This window comes from Chenopodium album, chromosome 10 (genome assembly GCF_948465745.1).
Source record: "Chenopodium album chromosome 10, dcCheAlbu1.1, whole genome shotgun sequence".
Classification (NCBI taxonomy): domain Eukaryota; kingdom Viridiplantae; phylum Streptophyta; class Magnoliopsida; order Caryophyllales; family Amaranthaceae; genus Chenopodium; species Chenopodium album.
This window is the reverse complement of record NC_137843.1, coordinates 52596463-52622016: the sequence shown is the minus strand read 5'-3', so window position 1 is coordinate 52622016 and position 25554 is coordinate 52596463.

Genomic DNA, 25554 nt, shown 5'->3' with positions numbered 1-25554 from the left:
CTACCGAGCCTTGTACTTGGCAATGTCCAACTCGGACATGTCCACCTCCCCCTTCTGTTCTAGGTCTAGCATGGCTAGCGCTTTGTCTGCATAAGCAAGAAGAAAAAACTTAGAAAATTTTTGACACAATTTACATTCAAGCGGCAAAGTTGGAAGTTTCCACCTTGGGGAAGGTTCCTGTAAAGGCCGCATGCCGACATAAATATTGGGTTCCTGAGCCATCCGGCCAACGGAATCTAGTTCTTTGGCACGGCCACCAACTTTTCATCCTTAATTACCTTCCTAACTCCATATACTCAAGTTGGTGCACATAGTCAGGATGGACGGGTGGCTTGTAGGGTCGGTGCTGCCCTCGGTCGAGCTGGATGGGTTTGACATTTAACCAATTCATTCGCAAGCTGAACTCTGCGTTCTTTGTCTTAATGCGGTAGAAATGGTTCTTCCAGTCTTGCCACTTGGACGGTCTTTCCGTCACCCCCAATAATCCTTAGTGATGCTCAATATGAACCAGTTTTCCATCTTTAAGTCCAACCGGACCATGGAATGCATCTCGTAGAAGACTGGGACATCTGGCTTAAAGTCCTGCCGAAGGTACGTCAGCGGATAGCCTAAAATGTTCAACCAACTGTTCGGCATCAGCTGGAAGATCGCAATTTCATATTCGTCTAAGAGTTCTTGGACGAATGGGTGAAGAGGAAAGTGAAGTCCCACTTCCAACGCAGTGCGGTAAACGCTGAAAGATTTCCGGCGCGGCCACTCACTCTCCCAGGTGGCCAAAGAATAGAGTGTTTTGACGTTTTAAGTTCATAACCTTCTCCCAACTGGAGGAAACTCCTAAACTCCTCCAGTCCGTCATTGAGGAAGCCCAAGGCCGTATTACCAACCGTACAAGTGTACGGATCATTGAAGTTGTCCACATTGGCCTTATCGGCTGCCTCTTCAGTCTCTTGGTTCTCCACCTTCCCTTCATTAGGGTAAGGGGCGGTCCCAAATTCAGAGGACAACACTGTGTCCAATTTAGCGGCATCGGCCGAGCTTTTACTCTTAGAGCTCCGACCGCCTCCAAAGATAGCGGCGCCCTCAGGAACCATGGTCCCTTGCCCTTGTCTTTTCTCTTAGCGTCCGCCTGATTTCCCAAAACAGGAGTGCTATGTGAGGGCGGGTCGGCCGGTTCAGAGGGCAAGTCGGTCGGTTCAGCAATAATAATGCATGTCCTAGGCCTAGCCGACCTGGTAGTTTCTGATGGGGGTTGTTTAGAATTTCGGACGGACGCCCCAACGTCTGCCCGAGAAAAAGAGAGATGTCTGTCAGAAGATGACAACTCGTCCGGCATCATGACTGAGTTGGCAAATTGGGGAAAGTGAAGTTCCGGAGTCTGCCCGAACGCTTCCCTAGAAGAAGAGATGCCTTGGCTCCTTTGGCGCTCTTCGAATGAGGCAGTCACTTCGACCACCAAACATTCGCCGTACCAGGAGAGCCTTTGGCTGCTCCGTCTGTATTTAATGCATACCAACCATCAGGGGGTTTAAACCATGAGATATGCTTCTCTACTCTGCCAGACTTTGACTCTTGCTGACTATGCAACATAGTGTCGTGAATACTTTTCCATGTTTCCTCAAATCTGATTTTTAAAAAGGCCCCAACATCTACATGAATGTCCTTTCCATTAGCAAATACTCTGCTATTTCTCCACCTCCAAAGCCACCAAATTGTGATGCCAAAGTAAGTCTGCTAGCCTTCCTCTTCATCCCTCTCATCAATATCCAAATTTGAAGTCAGCCAATTCTTCAAATCACCTTGATAGAAAGATGGAAAATTACTACGCCCTCCAAGTCTTCTCCAAACAGATTTAGCTGCAGGGTAGTCTCTAATTATGTGAATTTTTGACTCATTCACTTCACTACATGTGAAACACGAGAGATTGTTTGTCAAGTTGCACTTAAATCGATTCAGGTTCCCCATCAGCCTATCATAGCACGCAAGCCACATGAATGCTCTAATTCTCTGTTGAATTGGAGCTCTCCATATTAAGTCCCAAACTTCCTCATCGAGGCTTGAATTTCTTTTCGAATGATATGTAGCGTTGATTTAATTGAAAACTTGCCTTTAGGAGGGTTACTCCAATACAGGAGGTCTTCAACTTTTGGATTTTCATTGACTTCATGAGCTTGTATGAGCTTGAGAGTATCACTGTCTAGAAAATTACTAAATTGATCCCATTTCCAACCTGAACCAGTCTTCCACATTTCCTCTACTGTGGCACCTAAAATATCCTCTAGAACAGGCTAGATAGCAAGATCGATTAGAGGAGTAGCAGACACCCATCGATGGTCCTAAAAGATAGTTTTTGTGCCATTACCAACTGCAACTCTAATACCCTCACAAAGGTGCTTGGTATTTTCAGATATTCCCTTCCAAACATTCGACGTGCCTTACCGCGGTTCAAACATATCGGAGTCACAACGACCCTTACAATATTTAACACAAAACACGAGACCATAGTGCATTAGGATTGGTGAGGAGGCGCCATCCTAATTTAGCCAAAAAGGCTGCATTAGCTTGACTTGCAGACCTGATTCCTATTCCCCCTTGAGCTCTCGGTTTCTGAAGATTTTCCCACGCAATGAGGTGAATTTTCTTGCTATCTTCACTGCCCCCCCCAGATAAACCGTCTGATTTTTTTGTCAATATCGTCGCACACAGACTTTGGTATTAGCTGTTTGCATAGAGTAATATGCAAGGGAGGATAAGGTGGATTTAGCTAGGGTAATTCGGCCAGCCATCAACAAATACTTGGTCTTCCAAACGGAGAACCGTTCGTCAATTTTCTCGCATAGGTGACTAAAAGTTTCCCTTGTCACTCTACTCGAAATAACTGGCATACCCAAGTACAAGCCAAGATTATTGGTGGTTTCCATGCCCAAGGTTGCAGCAATTTCATGTTGCGCATCACCATCCATATTTTTCGAGAAATACACTCGAGATTTAGCAAGGCTAAGCCTCTGCCCCGAGGCTTTACAAAACCAATTAAGGCAATCCTTGATTACCAAAGCTTGTTCAACACTTGCTTCGGCACAAAAAAAATATCGTCCGCAAAGAAGAGGTTAGAAAGCAAAGGACCATTCCTACTTGCACGGATTGGTTTCCACTGATTAGTAATGATAGACTCTTCAATTGTTTGATACAAACGCTCCATGCACATCACAAAAAGATAAGGTGAAAGGGGGTCACCTTGTTTAATTCCTCGACTAGGCTTGAAATCATCCGATGGCTCACCATTCCAAAGAACTTTCATTGAGGCAAATGTTACACATTCCATTATCACCTCAACAATTAAATACGGAAGATTCATTTGAAGTAAAGTGTCTCAAATAAAGCTCCAACGAAGTCTATCGTAAGCCTTTTCGAAATCAATCTTTAATGCCATGAGACCTTTCCCTCCTTGCTTATTTTTCATGGTATGCACAACCTCTTGCAAAATGACAATATTATTAGTGATTTGTCGCCCCGGAACAAAACTCCCTTGAGTACTAGAGATAAGTTGCGGAATGAGAGGTTTGATTCAGTTGACAAGAACTTTCGTGATTATTTTGTAAGCTACACTGCATAGACCGATCGGTCTAAATTGGTTTGGAGCTTCAGAGGTGTCAACTTTTGGCAAGAGTACTATTTGAGTCTCGTTGAGATGATCAGGTAAGCCACGGCCTTCCAACGCATCTAGCACTGCCTTGTACACTTTATCCTTAACGAAAACCCAATTCTTTTGATATAAAAAGGCTTGGAAGCCATATAGGCCTGGAGATTTTAATGAGCCCATATGTTTCACCAACTCATCAATTTCAATAGTGGTATAAGGCCTTGAAATGGTAGCCCAAGTTGAAGCAGGAAGTTGAGGAAATACATCATTAGGAATTTCGAATGGCCCATCCTCTCCTTCTTCAGTGAACGGATTAGAAAAATAGTTCACAACCTTTTCTTTCACCAAAGTCGAATCATGCACCCAATTTTCTTCATCATCTTTTAATGCAACAATTTTGTTCTTCCAACGACGAATAACCGTACTAAGGTGAAAGAAAGTTGTATTTTGATCCCCAATTTTCAACCATTCGATCCTTGCTTTCTGGTACTAATACAACTCTTCTTCATCAAGAACTTCATCGAGCTCTCTCCGCAAAGAAGCCTCTAATTTGATAAGACCACGGTGAGGGTTACTGGACAAGGATCGTTGCACTCCATCAATGCGTGCCAGAAAAGAGCGCTTCTTGCAAAATATATTGTGACAAACATATTTATTCCATTGTTGCAAGTCTGTGGCTAACTTCGAGAGAGCAGGGATTAAAGGCGATGACTTATCCCATTTTTCATGAATGAAATCTTGAAATTGCTCATGATTTAACTAGGTTGCTTGGAACCTGAAGGGTTTATTCATTTGCTGCAATGGGGCGAAACCGTTTGGGCTTATAAATAGGGGGCAGTGATTTGAAGAAATTGCAGGTAAATGGCGCATTTTGGCAGCCCCAAACATTAAGGCTCAATCCGAATTGCATAAGGCCCAGTCCAACCTAGCAGCCTTCCAAGTTTCGGGTGTCAATCCTCTGGCCCAAGTATGTGAGGCACCAACGAATTCAACTTCCAGAAGCTCCATGTCATTGATCCAGTCATTAAATTTGACTGATCTTCTATTTGTCTCAGCATATGACCTATTTCTTTCACTAGGGAACCTCGTATCATTAAAATCTCCAGCAATGAGCCAAGGTTTATTATGAGTCATAGCAAAGTTCTTCAACTCATACCACAAATCCTTTCTTCTCACAGGATCAGAACTAGCATAGACTGCTGTGAAATACCATGGTTGACCACCAACTCTCTTAACCGTAACAAGCTCAGGCTTCCAAAAAATCCAGATTCCTCCACTAAATCCTTGGGCATCTACACGAGTATGGCCACGGTAAGCTAAGATATTGGAAATTTTTAAAGTTTGCTCACCACCCATGTGTGTCTCAATTAGAGCTAGGACATTAGGTTGGTTTATTCACACCATCTCCTTGAGGGAGATGATAAAAGTGCGACTACCCGCACCTTGAACATTTCACACCATACACGTAATAGGTGAAGAATTAGAGGCCATGAAATTAAGGTTGTCTTCTATAAAAGAAACTGAATTGGGAAATTATGACATAAAATCTTGATGAATTAGCCTTAGAAGCCGAGTTACCTCATTGGGGAGTATCAATGTTACCACTAATTCTGGTGGCTCCGGAATCAGCTCTATATGTGTCTCCATTCGAACCTCCAATATGTGAGTCAGGGGGGTCTCATTGATCAGGTATGGGCCATCCATCGGTCGACCCATGCACATGGTTTTGTATGTTGGGACTTTTAGAGATATGACTTCGGGAATCATCCATGGAGAGGGTTCCATCACTGGATTGGTTGGGTTCATGAAGGGATTGTGTTTGTGGCTTCGTGGTTAGAGTGTCAGGAACAATAGTGGTGGCTTGAGAAGATGCTTTTAAGTTCTCTTTTCCTTGCTTAGGGTTGGCTTAGGGAATCAAGCTAATATCTCATGGGATATTAGCATTGACTTCTTTCAACACATGAGTGGACTTTTGAGATAGTAGATTGGGCTTCTTTGCTAGTAGATTTTGGGTTAGTCTTTCTTGGAGATTGATTTCCTAAATTAAAGGATTTAGGATTGGTACCAATAACAGCATGAGATTGTGAATTATCCCCAAGATTCACCGTATCAAAGTTAGGTGAAATAGCCTCCTTGAGAATATCCTCTTCAATATTTCCTTCCTGATTATCAGTATTTTCTACTAGATAAGTTGAATCAAGGATAGCAAACCCAGATCCTTCTCTTTTTTTCCGCAATTGGATTGACCCAAATTTGAATTTTTTCCAATTTTCAAATTTTGAAATTGGCCCTCCAATTTTCCACCACCAGCATTGGTGGCGCTGCAGCAGCTGTGAGCTTTTTCTTGCTTGGGTGTTTTTTCCTTGTTGTTTTTTTAACAAGCATCCACGACCCAAAATTCTCAGTTACCTCAGGTTGTTCTTTGGTAATCAAGTTACCTTGCCCCTGATCATTCCGGGGAGTGTCAGCCTCCATAGCATCTCTAACATACTCTGAGTTTTCAGTCATACAGGAATCCTCAAAGTGACCCATTTTGCCACACTTGTAGCATACCATGCGAATTCCTTCATACTGAATTCTCCATATTCTAACCTTTAACCAAAATTTGGATAGCAGGGGTTTCGACAAATCAATCTCAACACTTAGGCGTGTGAATTGACCTCTTTTAGCTTTGGCCGTAGTTTTATCCACTCGTAGAACTTTGCCAATTTTTTGACCCAACTTTTTGCAGGAAGTTAGTATCAAAATATTCTACAGACAAATTGGGAATTCTTACCCAAGCTGTCAATACTTTGACAGGAGCCTCATCAAGGATGAAATTGGGAATCCATTTCCTTATAGTGAGATAATTATCATCAATCATCCAAGTTCCTTGAGTAAGAACATAATTATAGTCCGCAGCATTTGTGAAACGGGCTATAAAGAATTTGCAACCAATGTCAATCAGGGCTAAGTCTCTTTTTAGGTTCCACTTCTTTTTCAACTTCCTCATCAATCCCATATAGCCAACGTTCCTACTAAACATCTTGATAATTAGTGAGAGTTTCCAAGGTCTACGCATTCTTTTCTTCTCTTCCTTGGATAATAGAATTGCTGGACATCTATCATCCATTAAGATCTCTTCTGGTGCAGTATCATCATCATTCGAGACATCATCATCATCATCACTGAGAAATAGCACCTAAAAATGTGAAATGCTAAAATAATATAAGTGACAATCAAATGGGGATGAATGGAGTATTTTATTTAAATTAATTAAATTATATTGGTTAACGTGTAACATTTATTAAAACGTAAATATCTAAAGGAACAAACTAGCATGAGCATAAAAATTCTCAAAGATGGGTAAATCCAATTTTGAGGAAGAATTGAGAGCAAAGAATTTGGTAAAAGGCTAGGGGTACACTAAGTGTACAAGATTCCTTTTGTACACCACCAATCAAAAATCGCCAACTCAGCAATGTAATTATGGAAACAAAAAAAAAAGAAGAGGGAAAGGAAAAAAAAGAAGAGGGAAAGTTGGGCGGTAATTTTTTAAGGATGGGCGCCTAAGTGATGAAGGTGGGCGGCAAAGTTTTGAGTAGGCGGCAACAATTAATGCTTCGATTAATGGGTAGTACACCATTAATTTCCCAATTAAGCATCAAAATTTCCCTTCTTTTGCCCCAAAAATTCATCTTTTCCCCCAAAATTCCTTGGCGAAGAACACATCCAATTTGATTGAGGGAACAAATTGTGAAGAAATTATTCAAGTGTGCATATCAATTTCATCAATCAATTACTAGTATTTGCAGGTAATCTTGTTAGTAGTTGAATTAATTCGTTTAAAATTCCTAATTTGATTATTATGATAAATTAAGGATTTCATTGTATGATTTCGAAGTAAATGATTTTTGGGTAAAAAATAGGTTTATGTAAAGATTTAATTGAAAGGGTAAATCGTTTCCATTAATACAATGATTTGTATGTTGTCTTTGGTTTTGTTTGTTTTTATAATTGTTTCTTGTGAGGTTTTAATATAATTGAAGGAGTGTTGTTGGGTATAATTGTAATGGAATCAATATTTAAATAAAATCGAGGTGTATATGCTGTTAATAACAATATTTTTTTATAGGATCTGTTTGTTATACGTGGGGTCATATAGTCAATATAAAATTAAAATATTATTTTGTAGTATCTTTTTATATTTTTTAGCATCTAAAATAATATTGCAGTGTGTTTGACATTGTGGCAGTGAAATGGAAAGAGAAAACGGCCCCCCTCGTTTGAACATTGATCTGAATGTAGTGATAAACGACGTGGTTAGCTCAATCGGAGATGTAGAATCAAACGATGTAACTGATTATATTGGGGAACTGCCATTCGATCTTAATGAAGATGTTGAGTTTAATATCATTGGCAATGAAGAGGTTGATGATGAGGTTAATAACAATATAAATGGACATGATTCTCAGAATGGTTCAAACGGAGAAGAACAACAAAGTCGTACTCTAGCAATGAATAGGTTGATGATGCGGAGTTACTCCATACACGTATTCAGTTTTTTTTTTATTTATTGGTATCATTAAGAACTTATTTTTTTTTAAATGTACTATGTTGTAGGAACCTGATAATGAAGGTGAGGATGATGATCCTTTTGACAATGGTATGTTTGTTGATACAAACCAGTTGTATGGAGTAACTCCGCAGCAGCATGCTGGTAATATGAGCTCTGTTTACGGTGGTCAAGTTCAGTATGGTTCAGTTGACCCTCTAGGCATTTACCAGTACAACCCATATGGAGGACTAAATCAAAACCCAGGTGGTCAACTATTTCAACAGCCTGGAACACATATGAACCTAAGTAGTTTTGGCAGCGGCGTTCCCAGACAAGCTGCCATGAATTCTCAGAATACTACTGAACAATCGAATGTTAATCCCCACATCCATCCAATGTTTCTGGGTTGAATGTCTAAGTGATGTGTTGTTTTTGAATCAGAAATCGAATTTGTACTTCTGATCCTGTTAATACCCTTTTGATGCTGTTTTAACGTGGAAAATTCTGTTTTATTAAAGTTGATGCTCTTAGATGTGTAAAGGTATTTGTTTTGTAGTGGGATTCTCATAATTTCAGATAAAAACATGTCAAACTTAGATTGATTTTATTAACTAATAATAAGCGTGTGCTTGAGGTTATTTTATTAAACATATGTAAATAACATTTTGACGCTGTTTAAACGTGAGAAGATCTTGGTTTATGGAATTTGATGATCATATATATGTGGAAAGGTTTTGGTGTTGTAGTGGGGTTCTCAGATTTTCAGACTAACACAAGTTAGACCTCAAGTTGTTTAAATTACGTGTAGCAACATTGATATTTAAAAGTACTAATTATGGAATATAGGAAAATAAAATGTGTTATAGGTAATCAAGAGTGACTTTGTGTTGATTATTATTAGTATATTTAAATAAGTATTTTAATATCAAAATAAATCAAAAAATAAAAAAACTAGTGTACCATATTTTATTAACTCAAGAGTGAATTTGTCATATTCAAGAACTCTTACTATTTATTAAATCATTTGGTAATTGTTACAATCGTTTTAATTTTTTATTTTTAGCAATTACTTTTTAAATTTCACATAATTTTGTACCATTTTCATAGTGATGTGAAATGATGACCATCATTCTTTTAAATAGAAAATGACATCTCGAGTTATTATGTTGATCGGGTTTGCTTATCAAAAATAATTTTAATGTTGATGTCAAATCAATTTCTTTGTTATATTAGTTTCAATATGATCTAGTTTACATTAAAATGATTCTTTTTAATACATAATGATCATTATTGCTTCATAAAATTATATTAAGGGTTTAGGGTTTAGGGTTATATTACTAATATTTACTAACAACAATAATTAAATCGGTTCTTTCATCTTTGTTTAGCGTGAGTCCGATTTTAACTTCTCTTTTTATGGTTGGATCTTTTGAGATATCAACCGTTTCAGTGTCCTCAATTATTGGTGTCTTATTTTCAAGTGTTTCCATTGCTTTAATGATTTCTTTGTCATTTTCATCGTTAGTTAAGCAATACTCGTCATCTTGAGTTAAAGAAAGACACGAGGAATAAGGGGAAGAAAACATATTATTAAACTCAGAAATCATTACATCGAACAAAGAAATGTCCGTTGGGACTTGATTACTAACTATCCTAGGAGTATATACAGGAATAGAAGAATTAGAGGGAGGTGCTACAACTAGAGACTTAGAGGACTCGATAGGGGGAGATTCTGACTCAGACGATTCTTCGAACATTGGCCCTTGTCCTGTAGTTATTGAGATCTTCTTTCCGCTTGCAGTAGTCACTTTCACTATCTTGCGCCATCCTCGCACTAAATCCTCTGCTGGAGTGATGAGCTTGGAAGGATCAAAGTTCTCGCTTTGGAGGACTGTTTGAATGAGTGAAGAGTTATCCTCTATATATCTTGGCTCATTATTTTCTTGCCCAAAGAGAAGTCCCATGACGTTAAAGTCAAAGCATGGGGGTGCTTTTTCTTTATGTATAGGAGTTGGAATCTCATCTAGAAAGCAAAAATCCAGAAATATTTCGAACCCAGGTTGTCTTATGCCGTTTACAACGAAAGGTTCTGGAAATTCGTAACATGGATAATCTTCTCCCTCTCTTATGAATTGTCCATTTAAGGTAAGAGGGTATTGATCCATTGGGATTGCTTTCTTTTGTGCACGAGCATTTCTACGTGCTTTTGATTTTTCCTGGGCTCGCTTTAGATCTTCGAGAGTTGGTTCGAAACCAAGTCCGAAAGTATCTAATTTAGGGAGGCCAGGTAGTCCCATCTGTTTTGCTATCCCTTTCTTCTTTCCTAGAGTCATTCCAGGGAAGTGTCCTTGTTTTCTCAGGATAGCATTGGTTATCATGTTGGAGTGGAGGTTGTAGCGAAGAGGGGTCCTTTCATCTTCCTCGATTAAAGAGACCTCTTCATTAAAGCCCCACAAATCTTCGTCATTCTCATCGTGCTCCAAATTGATTAGTGGATTTTCTACTATTTTGATCCTCATGGGTGAAGCATTGATTGTAATTGGTACTCCTCCAACTATGCCTTTCACTTGTTGGTGAAGAGATGAAGGGATGGCCTTGAGGTCATGAAGCCAAGGGCGTCCCAACAGTAAGTTAAACGAGGCCTTAATATCCACTACTTGGAATGTGGTGGCATGTTCAATTACTCCCGTCGTTATGTTCATGGTAATTGTGCCTAATGCTTGGCAACGTGAGTTATCGTAAGCTCTTATCCCTTGTGTTGATGGAGATAAATCTTCGTCTCTTATCCCCAACATCCTCGCAGTTCTAAGTGGGCAAACGTTAATTGCCGATCCATTATCTACAAGAGTCATAGGGACGTTCATTCTCTTGCAAATTACTGTGAGGTTGAGAGCTTTGTTGTGCTTGTCACCTTCCGGCGGTAGATCTTTGTCGGAAAAAGTGATCAAATTAGTAGGACTTGGGAGATCACTCGTGAGGAAATTAGACAACCCCTCGGGAGTAGTGTCCGATTCTATCCTTACTTTAGCTAAGGCATCCATGACTGCGATTCTATGTTCTCGGGATGTAGCTAGAAGCTTCCATACGTTCATCTCGACCTTAGTCTTTTTTAATTGTTTGACAACATCGTTGTCTTCTATGATTGGTATGGGAACTTGTTGAGTAGTGGGAATAGGTTGTGTAGTAATGGGAGGTTGCATTCTCCCGGATCTTATGAGGACATCTATAGGTGAATCCTCTTCATTCCAAATGTCACCTACTGGATGTATTGTCGAGAGTGGAGTTTCTTCGACGTCCTTAAGGTAGACATCCTCGTCATCACTATCCCAAACCCCATTAATGGTAGCATCTCGTTCTTGTGGGATTTGAACTAGCTTCTTGTTATCAATCAATCTTTGGACTAAGTCTTTGAACTTGAAACAATTTTCTATAGTATGTCCTCCTGATTGATGATATGGACAGTAGTACCTATTTGTCCTTTTTAGTGATTCAAATGGTCTCGGTTCGAGAGGTTGAATTTTTCCATTCTCGGAGAGCATTTTGAACATGTTTGCATAAGAAGTTCCAATTGGAGTGTATGGCCTATTACTCCTTTTGGGTGTGTCAATTACTTGGAGGGGGAATGATTTCTTCTCTTTAGGTAGAGGTCTACTTTTGAGTAGCTCGTTTCGTTCTTTTACCACCTCCATGACCTCGCGTAATAATTCTCTTGCTTCCAACACAACCTGAATAAGAATACACATTTCTTGTTTTGTCGCAGGTTCTTGTCCACAAGGAAAATGATCTTCGGCATCTTCGAAGATTTCCTCCTCTTCTTCAATAGCTTCGACAGGTTTGATGAGGTTCGAGGGGTCAACCTGATTTTCCTCATCGGAAATAGCCAAGGAATCCAACAGTGGTGCATTATTGATACTTGGCTTCTTGCTTGCAGGGGGCAATGGAAGTTTGTTGTCATCAATTAAATCTTGGATCGCTTCCTTTAGCTTCCAACAATTTTCTATGAGATGGCCCCTACCCTGATGATACTTGCAATGTGCATTGGGGTTCCAACTAGCCGTTCTCTTCTCGACAGGTGGGTCTCCATACGGTCCTGTGGGAGTTATAAAACCTTTTGCATGTAAGCGATCGAATGCGGTGTCATAACTCATACCAATAGGAGTAAAGTTCCTCCTAAGTGGTTTCTTTTGTCCTTGATTATTCATGGCGAGGACTTCACTCAAATTAAAGGTGCTAACATTATTTGAGTGGGTGGTTTTGGAAGAAGAAGGATTGTCGTTCTTCTTGCCTTTCCAGCCACTATTAGAGTTACTGTTGTTAGCAGCTTTCTGTTTAGCTAGGTTTTCTTCAATATTGATACCAATGTCATAGACGACCTTGAAAGTGTGCAAGTTATTTTGGTATTTGAGATGCTTAGAATATTTTTCTTGGAGGTTATTGATAAACATCCTCACAGATTCTTTCTCACTAGGCACCTCAACCATCTTTGCAGAAGTTTCCCTCCATTTATTAAAGAAGGAAGTAAAGCCTTCATTTTCTTTCTGCTTAAGTATTTCAAGTTCCCTATGATCAGTTTCAACTTGAATATTGCATTTATATCTATCAATGAAAGCGTTTACAATTGACTCCCAACTAGAGGTTTTCTCTTTATCAAGAGAAAAGTACCATTGCTGACAAACGGTTTCTAAAGATAGAGAAAACACATAATGAAAAGCTTTTTTTGTTTATTCCCTTAATATTCAATACAGTTTCAAAAGCTCTTAAATGAAAATAAGGGTTTTCCATTGCCTTGAATTTCGGGATGTCGTTGGCATTGAACTTCTGTGGAAGAAGATCCTTGTCCACCGAGACCCCTTGTGAGCTAATGCCTTGCAATCTATAGTCATTGGATAGTCTGCTCAAACTTTCCTGGATGAGCTCCATCTGTTGTTGTCTTGCAGGGTCATTGATTTGAAGAGTCAGACTCTTCAACATTTCAGCCATGTTAGCTACCTGTCCCTTGAGTTCGTTGACTTCTTCCTGACTTGCCATTGTCTTCTTAGCTTTCCTTCTTCGACTGATTGGCTTATCAAAAAGTGAGACTTGAACGAAAGTGTTATCCTTGATTAAACGCCCTTCCTTTCTTAACCACGCGCTGTAGATTAAACCATATTTGTTTTAATGACTTGACTCAAATTGACTTTGATTTTATGGTTTAAAAAAAATAGATAGGGTGTATATTTTTAGGAATGGGTTCAAACAAGTGGTTTAATTGGAGGATTAATATCCGACTTACCCCCCTAAAAAAATGACGGAAAACACGCATTCAAGACTCTTTAGACATGGTCAAGGTGTAACATACATGTTAAATGTGTGCTTTATAAGTGAGTGCAAGTGACATGCTTTGACTCTTGTGTATGACCATCGGACTAGGTGCCTAGACTTAATTAAGGACTTAACAAATTGATTAAACTGATTAGCAGACTCATTAATTAGACTCGTCATGATGACTTGAGTAAGAATCTGGACTGTCGCCGGAACAACAGAACTGTCGCCACAGTTTAAAGCTTGTCGCCAGGAGACAGGAAGTAAACCGTGGCGCCACAGCCCAAACTCCTGCGCCATTGCTGGAACATTAATCTGGGACTGTTTCCAGTAAGCTTACTTTAAGGGGACATGCCTAAAGTCATACTAAGTCAGATTAATTACTTTATTAGTCTTTAATTAGTCAAATTAATTAATTAATTAATTAATTAGACAAAGTCCTTTTTAGTCATTAATTGGTTTATTTAGACTTAAACACAAGTCAAACAAACGGTTAGCACATATAAGGTATGCACAAGCAAAGAATTCACAAGTAGTTCAAATAGTCACGATATGATGCAATGAGTTTGCAACCTAACCATGGCTCTAGTTCTCTAAAGTTCAGGATATGGGTTAGTCAAAGAGGGTCCATGGTTATGAGTCCGGATGCACCGCGCGGAAGCCTTACCTTTGGAAGGGTTGGCGCGAGGGGATGGGACCCCGCGAGTTAAACTCGCTTCCATGGTTTGGTGGATTCACAAACTCGGATGTACCCATCGTTGCCAGGAGCGTTCGATTGGGTAGATGGAGCGTGAACCCAGAGAGGGTTATGTCCATATGTAGAACACATATGGGTTTCAAAAAAGTGAGAAAAACTCAATCAGGAAGTAGAATCGAGCCAACAATGCTAGAAATGGTCAAAACAAGAAGGCAGAGTTCTGGCTCGGTATTGGAAGAACTTGGCACCAGACTACAGGGACTATCGCCAGGCGACAGAAGCACTTTACAGGCGACAAGCCCTGTTTTCTAGACGCTAGTTCCTACATGCCTCGGAAGGTATCTACGTTCTTAGAATTTTCCAGATTTCGCAGCGTTATTTCAATTCTAGTTGTGAAAGATATTTCTCAAATTTCCTACGTGTAAAAATCCTATGTTTTTTACTCATTTCGGATGGTCTATCCAATGAGGACCTTTTTTATGCATATGACAATAATGCTAATCAAAATTACGCACATGAAATACTTAGAACTTTTCGAGTCTCATCCACTCATTCTAAATCATTGCTGAAATAAATTTCATGAATTAAAATAGAAATCCTCCCCAGTGGAGTCGCCAAAAACTGTAGGGAATATTTCAAGCCATTAACCCAAACTTGAACCCCACTGTGATCATACACTTAAGCATGGTGGCGTCCAAAGGGAAGGAAGCTAGAGCAAAAGAGTTGCCAACAAGTTTTAGGAACTTGTAAACCGTTCACAAGGTAAAGATTACACCCCTTAACGATCCATGAGATCGTCAACTCCAAAAGGTCTTGAACCAAATAGGGTTCGGGGATAAGGGTACAAATCCAACCTAAAAGAGATTGGACCTGCCCTAAATAGGTCTCTACTTTATTCTTCTCGTATTCATGTGCGCTTTCTAACTAACATGCAAACAATAGGTTAACCCTAAACCTGTTTAGTCTATGTTGGTTGAATTTAATGCACAAGAAAACTATTATTGGCGATCACTTGAATTATAATCATATTAGCCTAAACAAGATTATTAATTATCTTATTAAGCGTAATTACAAGTACAAATTCCCTTTAAACATGCATAAAAGGCGTGATCAAGCAATAACAATAAATAAGCATCAAGCAACATAATAATCATCATAATAACAATCATAATTATGTTAAAGCTAAAGCATAATAATAGCAAGATCCTAGGCATGATACTAACAAGATTAATAACAAACCCTAGCATATCACTAAGCAATAAAAATCAAAGCTTTAGCCCTAACATGATATTAGAAAAGAGTAAAAGACACCCTAAACATGATACTAGAAAGCAATAATAACATCCTAACATGATACTAGGAATTAAACAAATTTAAACATGCTTTCTACAAGAATATAGCAATAAGATTACATACTTTAATGCCTCGTACCTCTTTCTAATAACAAAATACACGCGTTAGTAACTTCAAGGAAAATAATAAATCAAAACAATCAAATCAAATAATTAAAATAGAGATTTGGGACCAAACCCTCAGAAATTATAACCTTTCACGTCTAGGGCGAAGGCAACTTCGAACTTGACTAGGTGTTTCTAGATCTCGTGAATGCGGAATTTTGTAAGAGGGAAGGTTTAGAAAAAGAGAGAGAAAGCTTCTAGCTTTAGAGAGAGATGATTGATGATGAATAAAAACAGAGGTTTAGGACCCTATTTATAAGAAAACATTCCGGAAATACGTAGAATTTGATAAGGAATAAAACTCCACTCTGTCGCTGCAAAACCGACCTTGTCGCCAGGCGACAAGGTATGTCGCGTGGCGACAGGCCTGTCGTCTGGTGACAGCCTGGATTTCTACGCGCTTTCAAACACGGAGTCAACATATAAATCAAAATTGATTTGTAAAATCCGTATGAAAACTGAAATCGTATTTTTCATAAAATAATATTTTATTCCAAATAAAACTTATCAAAATATAATTATTAATTCTAATCTTATTAGGATTAAAGAGAACCTTCTAAAGAATTCTAGAAGACTATAATTAATTCTAATAACTTTAGGAATAATAATTAACATTGGGCCCTCCCTTAAATCATTGGGCCGCATGTACAGATCAAACCGGGCCCAGTTTAGTATTTTGGTCATAACTTCCTCATTACTCATCGGAATTGGGCTTATAATATATCGTTGGAAAGCTCTTTGCAAGCCCCATCCAACTACACTATTATTGGACCCTTGTGGTGGACCAAACTAAACTAGATTGGCTGTTTTCGTAAAATAAAGTTGTTTTTCGAAAACAGAAAGAAAGAATTTAATAAAAACCAACCGCAACACTTGACCTTTCACACTTTCACCTCGTTCAATTATCATTCGACGCAAAAGGTATTCATCACTGGGTTTTGTTTTGGGGAGACACATTTGGGTGTCTACAGTAGTACTCCCTCCGTCTCTTTATTAATGTCCACTTTCTCTTTATTTTGTGAGTAATAAATGATAGAAAGTGGACATTAATAAAGAGACAGAGTGAGTACTACATGTTTTTAGCTAAATTTAAAAAAACAAAAAAAATTCTATATTTATATAAGCTTAATTTTATAATTTGGTTTTCGGTTTGGATTGGATCCGATTCGGGTAAATCCGATCCAATCCAGAAATCCGAATTTATAAAAAATCTCAATCCAATCCGATCCGATTTGAAGTTTGAATCCGATCCGAATTGATAATTCGATTTGGATTGGATTGGATTTCGATTTTTATCCGAATTATGGACACCCCTACTATACGTACTTTAATAACACGTGTTAACAGAGACATAAATTGTAAATATTTTGAATTCTTATACACACTCTTTGTTTTTTTGGTATTATAATTATACTTGTTAGGGAGAACCCATGATAACTCCCGAATTTATTAAAATAATAAAAATTAAATCCAATCATAATTTAGTTTTAATTCATTTAAGGTTTATTTGAAACCTAAATGATGTATTATTAGAGAACCTATTAATAAACTTCTACTAAAATATACTATTTATGATAATCAAATTATAATCCTAGAATCGTTCAGGTTTTTATAGAATCATATTAGTAAAATTGGTTTACATTCATTTTGAGTATGGTACATTGTACCTGTCCATGGATTAGTATAAAATTTTAGTATTGTGGGCGGGAAAATTCCCTCCAAAATAATGTTGAACTCTATCTATTTTGCAACTCGTAGCACTTAATAAGTTATAAGAGGCGGGGAACAAACATTTAAATAACCGTCTTTTGCAAAGTTGTACCCTTTTTAATAAGTATTTTTAAAAGGTATTTTTTTAATTAATCATTGTAAATGGCATTAGTATTTTTAAAAGGTAATTCTTTTTTATTTATAGTATCATATTTGAATTCGTAGAAACGCAAAGGACGTTATAGTATCATATTTTTTTTATTTATAGTATTTTTAAAAGGTAATTTTTTTTTTTATTTAAAACATGTTGTACGGAGATCTCAAAGTGATACGTTTATCAAATTAGATTTTATAAACAGAATGATGATTCTTTAAAATAATAAATGTTTTTATGGGAAAAAAAAGGTTTTTTCATGGTCGCAAGGTTCGAACACTTAATACGTTTGTATAATACAACATTTTGATAATGTCTAGACCATCGGACTAAGGGGGTATCAGCACATTCATTGGATTACATATTAAAATATATTATTAGTTGAATAGGTTCTCTTTTTATATTTATCAAATTTGTAAAATTTTAACTTATTAACATACTTTTTGTTTTTAATAAAATAGTTATTAAATATAAAAATTTATATCTAAACGTATAAGTTTGTTTCCTTCACAGAAATAAAATAATTAAAAAACAAAATAAAAATATGTTTTTGTTATTCTGGTATTTTAAAATTAGATATGATTCTGTAAAATTGAAAATAATAAAAACAATATATATATATATATATATATATATATATATATATATATATATATATATATATATATATATATATATATATATATATATATACATTTTATACCGTCACAAAGTTCGAACGGTGGTATCATGTATACACAGGTAGCTTTTATTCTAAACCATTGGAGTAAGGGGTATCAGCACGTTCACTATGTGGAAAAAAAATTTATTTATTAAAATGTATGTATGAGCTTTCCGACGAAACTTTGATGTGAATTACAATTCCGGATAATTTTTTTTGTGTCAAATTTCAATCTCCGTAGCAGCAAACATTAAATCATTTTCCTGCTACAATTTATATGAAAATTGTAAAACATCAACTTTAACCAAACTTATTTACTTGCAGCATATAATTCTAAATTTTTTTTTTTACACATCCACCAAACTTTTATTCAAATTAGTTTATTCTTCATATATATTATCACTACAATTCATTTTAATAATTGTAAGCCACCACGAGTACGGCCGGAATCGACAAGAAGATTACATAAAATTGACTGACGTCGTTCAGATTTTCACCGGATAAATCAGTCTGTATTGCACCGGGGTCAAACTATTCAATGAAAAAATTAAGAAATTAAAAGTTTTCTATTGTGTTCTTTATTCGTTATGGAGAGATAAATTTGATGGGAAACATTACAAGAGAGAAAAAAAAAATTAGGAGAGAGTAAAAAAAATTAGGAGAGAAAAAAAATGAGGTGAAAAAATCAGAGTTTTTTTTTTTGGATTACATACTATATTAATTTGGGTAGATGAAATGTTTGATAAATTTGAAATTCAAAAGTTAAAATTTAAAAAACAAGGTTTGAAATTCAAATGAAAATGAAGGTGGCCCACACAAAAAAATATTCCTAATCAACTAATGAGATACTTGTGTATAAGATTCCTTTGTACACTTAGTGTACCTGAATTGCTCCCAAGAATTTGGGGCATAGTAAAAAAATTCCTGAAATCTGAACTCAATTAATCACTGCGCTAAATTAAAGGTAAATTATCAATCGTTTTCTTCTTATAATTCTTTCATTGTTCAACTCTTTCGAATTCAAATTGATTATTTTCAGATTTTGTTGAACCCACTGAATTCCATTGGATACGCAATTGATTATGTGGTTAGTTTTTATATGTGTAATGGTGTTTGCTAATTTTAGAGGGAGAACACCAATTATGAAAAACCAATTATATAATGATAAGTTTTTGTTGTTGTTAAGTATTGAATATCAATATCACAATCTATGGTTTTTTGTTAATATTAATGTCAGTATAATCAATTTAGGGTTGGAGCCAAATTTCATAATTGAGTCAGTTTAAATAGGTTGTTAGTGTGCTGCAGTGTTTCGTTCGTATTCCTATAATGTTTAGGACAGGATTATGAAAATAGGCCTTATCCTATAATATTTGGCCTGTTATAATCGGTAAGGTATGGTGCTGGCAAAGTGGCAATGATGGGTATTTTGAGATTCTATGAAATTATTACAATAGCTTTTGAAAATAAAGTTATAATTGATAGGAATATCCCGGTCGCCTGAGCTTATTAGCTATGCACTTGAGTTGGACTTGAGCTTGGCTAGTTGCACAAAATTAATGTTTGGGAATAATTTTGGCACGCCCATTGTGAGAGCACAATTTTCTATGCTATTCTCACATAGCGGTGCACCAAAATCAATTTTTGGTGTGCCTCAAATTTGTTTCTTTAAGGTTCATTTGCTTCACATTTCCTTAATACAGTGAGACAAGATGTGTACCGGAGGATAAAGAAGATAAAATCATTAGTGGGATCGTTGTTTTGCCTTGATTGTTTTTTCCAAAAGCATTACACTCTAGTCCTTTAAATCTCAGATTAATGAAAGGCTTATTTGTTTCACTTCTGTATTTTGAGACGTTAAGTTAGCCATTTTATTGGTGTTGTCATAACTTCAGATATATGGAAAAACTCATTGTGCTAGTACTAAAATAAGCCATTTTCCATTTGCAGTGATAGTTCAAGAAGAAGCCTTTAGTGCATTTCACAAGGTTTTGTCACCTTTAAGGCTTTAATGTATGATTTCTACTCAGGTTAACAATGTGTTTTGCTGCTTTTCCTCAATGGCATATGTAATTAATAGACACATTGTATAGGGGCTTCACCCTTTACCCCCTGTTCTGTAGCACCTGTCCATTGTCCTCTAAAGTTTCAAGTTCCCTTGAAGATCTTAACCAATTCAGTGTAATACAGAGTATGTCAGGCTTGTTTGTCTGGCGGGGAAACTAGAGCTGGGAACGGAAATCAGGTAAAAATATAAGGTGCTCTATCGTAAATGTGTCCTTGTTTGATAGATTTGAAAGTAGTCAGATTGATTTTATATGGCTTCTTTGGTTTAAGTAATTCACGTAGTGAAATTGATGATAAAAATTAAAAAGTCTATGCTTTATTTGTTAGGTTTTACTTTATTTTAAATCAAAAGCCTCTTCTATTGAATAACTTGAAAGAGTATTCAGTTTGTTATATTGAAAGGTTATGTTTCGTGATTTTTTACTCATGGAGAACTTTGTGACAGAATATAGATAATATAGGTTATCAAATGAGTAAAGTTAAATTACAAAGCTGCTTATGGGGTGCTTCTTGTCAGCTGTTCCTCTGCAAGTTGCAAATTTTTAATTTTGTTCCTATTTGTACTTTGAACTGAATAGACCAACCCATTAATGGAGGGAAGATAGGTTAATTACGAGGGCTGGGAGTTTGAAAATTGTTGATCCCTATAGAAATATGGAAAATGCTATATTACCCGGCCCTACCTACTATTGGAATGTTATACATAGCCCTTAGGGTTATATATAAGCATTTTTACACTTGAAAATCGTAAAAAGCTAAGAAATCATAAAAATATAAGCACTAATTACACTGATTTACGCGTGTTTTTGTCATGAATTCCTAATTTTATACAATTTCCAAGAGCGTATATAATGCTTATATATAGCCCTTAGGGCTACATATAACATTACCCTAGAAATATTCCTTTTATGCTCTCATTTCAGATTTTGCTAGAACGAAGAATTTTACCTTTTAGAGTGCATTTGAGCTCTTACTGTCTCCATCTCTCTGTCTTGCCTAAACTCTGAGTTCTGGTATAATTTATAAGGTATCTTGGTACTTTTTAATGGAATGTTAAAGTAATGACAGGGAGCGCTGTTTTGGATATATTCAATCTAATTTATCTTCACTCAAAGTTATGAAAACTGCTTTGGTCTTTTTACCTTAAAAAAATTCGTACAAAGTTAAGTTTAGGTAAGAGCCACCAAGTTCATTCTTAAAGTTTGGTATTATCCCGAGTCATCCATTATGGGGTCAGATTTGGGGTCGTTATCTAGTTACACTTGGTGTGTGAATTCCTGGAACACAAAACCCAGAAGATTATTTCGTCAAGGGAGAGTTCAAATTTGGAATTGGAGGTTGGGAACTTTAATTGATCCTATTTACCATTGCTGGAATTCTCAACTCATCTGTCAATTATTTCTCTAATTTGAGCAAGCAAGGGTGTTGAGCATTCCTTTGAGTAATAGAATGCCTGAAGATGTATTATGCTGGAATCTTGAGAAAAATGCAGTGCATTCTTCATGTTCATCGAATAGGGCTACTTTTGATGATTCTTGTAAGGGATATGAGGATGCTCCATAGAAATGGAAGAATTGTGGGAGATTGTCTGGCGAATTATGGTGCTTACTAGAGTTATCTTTCCTTGAGGCACTATCAACTCGGAGGGCATTTAAATTTTTTGAAATATCATTTTTTTACTTAATTTGTGGGAAGTATCCTTCAAGGACATGGAAAATTTTCTGACACTGATTGGGCAGTATAGGGGGCTCAAAACAAGTATGTAATTGAGAATGAAATTGTTGAGCCGGAAAAAACTGTGAGATATACTTTGAAGTTGTATGGGAAGATGTGGGAGGCATCAAAGAAGAAAACTGGTGGTGTAGCATCAGGGGCAAATTTCCAACTGCTGCTGGGTGGTTGAAGATGGATTTCAGCACAGGCAAACTGGGAAAAGTGGGCTCAGGTGTGGTTTGAGGTGTGATGCCCTGCTGTCCTGCTTTGTGAGTGTGGAAACCAAGTGTGGCAGAACCCAAAAGCGGATATTGGGGTTTGGGGGATTGAAGGAGGTGGTGGAGTTGGGTTTGAGTTGGTTAGTGGTTGATAGTGATGGTCTTATGGTCAATCAAACTCTTCAAAGGTATGCAAAAAGCAGTACCTTCCACTTGGTTGTAGATGATATTATTGGTTTAATTTCTTGATTTGATCGTCTAGTCTGGTCCTAAATATAGTGGAATAACGCTGCCTATGAATTGGGCACATTTTCAACCTTGCGAAGCAGGCTAAAAGATAATGAGAGGCAAATTACCAAATTGAATTTTGGATATGGTTCTTGTTCCGATTCATAAATACTCCGTATAATTCTCATTTGATGGGATCCCTCAAAAAAAATTGTGTTCTGTGTAATTCCAAGTTATTTATGATCAGTTCAGACATAAGAATTTCATGTACAAAGAATAAATTCCAATTGTCGAACTAACTATTTTGAGTGGATACTACGAAGAACACCATAGAGTATTTTGTATAATGGACCTTGTCGATTGTGTTCAACTGATGATCAACTGAAATTTATACATTCTCTGACTGTTGTGCAACTGTGAGCTCTGTCCAGGAATCTATTTGTGAATTTTTTGGAAAAGCCATTGAAAATTTAGGAAATAAATCTTCAGTGGAGGATATATTGAAACAGCAGATTGAGAAACGGGAATATTATGATGAGGGTGGAAAGCCTCCAGGGGGTAGAAGTGGTGGTAGCGGTGGAGGTAGGGGTTAATTTTGGTGATGTCAGTGGATCTAAGGAAGAAGCTTCTCTAGAATATTAGATGAGACTGTAAAGTTATCTTAGCAACATTTGTTTTAATCATTTTGGTGAAGAATCTTCTGAATTCTGTTACAGGATTTGCTAGATTGAGTAGATTACCTGTATCAAACATGTACGTAGTATATTTATATTTTCTATTGACATTTGTTGTAATTTATTTTCTGATTTTCTCACAATTAATGATAGACATTGGATTTCTCACTATTAATGATAGATAGTGTATGAGATCATGCACTGTTCTTCGAATATATAAACATGGAGAAGTTGTAGTATCCTGATTCTAGTATTCCAAAATCTGTACGCTGATGCTATTATTTTGACATGATATGTTCAGTATATGTACACCATTCAACGGCGCAGAGATGACAAGGCTAGCCAAGGACTACATCGAATACGTGTTTGGGGGCTAAAAGAGTATTTGTCTATCACGTGCATTGTATCAATGGGAGAAATTCTGCTAGAGCATGACCGAAAAGAATGACAACAGGAATTGGTAAGAGAGAGCCATTATCAGAGCCCCTACCTGGTGGGATTCTCCTGAAAAGTACAGACACATTCTCAAAGCTTACATGCAAATGCCATCTAATTCATCCAGGGACGATGAGGATGAACATGACCACGATGACTCCATGAGTAGAGTGTAAGAAAGTTGCTAAATCAGCTTAAGGTTTTTTTGGGTGGCATTCTGATTGTAGCTGTACTGAATGCAGCATAGATTTGGTGAACGGCTGAATGGCTCATATAGATTTTTTTTTTTTTTTTAAAAAAAAAAAAATTTTGTATTCCTTTGCTTCTATTTTAAATGCCTTATTTTTCTTGGGCACACGATTTTAATTGAGGAATCGTGATGGGGTATTATTGGTTAGTGGTAATGTGGTATATGAAAGGGGAAGTAAGAATGTGAGATGGATTAAGTTTAATGGAATTTGAGGTGTTTTGTTGAGTAAAAATGAAAAACAAAAAAATGTTACATTTATTATGATAGGGAGGGAAAAACAAAAAAATGTTGCAATTATAATGCAACGGAGGAAGTAGTACTCTGTATATGTGGGTATTGTTGTAATTATGTAAGGGAATAGATTGTTAGTAATTCATAATTAATGACATTATTAGTCAAATTTTTGCATTGATATATATGTACAGGAAAAACATTTCACTTAAAGAAAATACAGGGGAGTACTCCGTACATGTGCATAATGGATAAGCAAGCAAAACAAAACACTATAAGCATAAAAGATTGTGGATATATCTGTTTGCAAGTTGCAACTATGCAAAATATTCTCTTCTGCAAGAATCGAAATGGCTTCTAGACGAGGATATATTTTGAAAAAGGCTACCTAGAAATTTTAGATTTTGTACTAACAAATTTGTCATATGCCCGCAAACCCATAGTTAGCCACCATATTATTTTGTTCAATGGTTCAACTACGATGCAATTTAATTTTGCAATTTTGGTAGTTCCTTTCGTTGAAGGTTCTCTAACAAGTAGCAACCAATTAAAACAATTATTCCCGTCAAAAAAAAAAAAAAAATAAATAAAACAATTATTGCCCGATTGAAACCATGGTAGCTGATAGGTAGCTAATGATTTGTATTTGAATGTTATATTTGAAATAAATGCTATGAAGTACTCCGTATTACATTTTATACTTATAACAAGGGAGATTACTTTATATTCTCGTCTCACATTCTCCATGGAAATATGAATCGATAGATTGCAGTCTTACATTCGCGTGTATGTTGGATGAACTCCTAATTTGATTTTTGACTCGGTACTAATTTCTTGTATATAAGTAGTGTGGAGTAATTCGCATTTGCTTACAAAAGTATTTATATTACTGTACAATGCTTGTTAAATTAATCGATGATTAAAGCTTAGGTTTTATAAAATTTAAATAATTGATAATCTAAGAGCTACTGAGTAAAATGTAATCCTAGTCCTTTAAACAACATTAATTTAGATAGAAGGATATCAAATGAAGACAAAGAGGTATAACATAAATCATTTTGAAAATCACCAATTAAATAGTCGTGGAAACTATTATTTCTAGTTTTTTTTTTTTTTTTTTTTTTTTTAGTTTTTAGTTTTCAAATTTAAAACGAACAAAGATTAAATATAAATTATCTTTTTTGAATTTAAAATATACTTCGTATAATGGTTGTTAAAAAAAATAAAAAATAAAAAATAAACCAAAAGACATAAAGTGAAATCTAGCAACGCAATAAAAACAAACAAGTCCTTAAATTAATAAATTTTTAAACTTTATATGTGAAGGTGATAAAGAATAGACATAGTGAAAGTGAAATAAGGATATAGAGGAGCATTTGATTCTTACTTTGGCCGAAACTTTTAAAAACTACTACTGTGAATCTAAAGAGAAAGCACTTATAAAAACAGCACAAGTACCATTTGCTTTAACCAATTGATGTTCATGTTTGTTGTGCATGATATTCTCCCTTCACTTACCCTTTTTATGGAACCTGCTTCTTTTTCTTTTTTTTTTTTATTTTTTATAAATTAGTCTATTCTTTT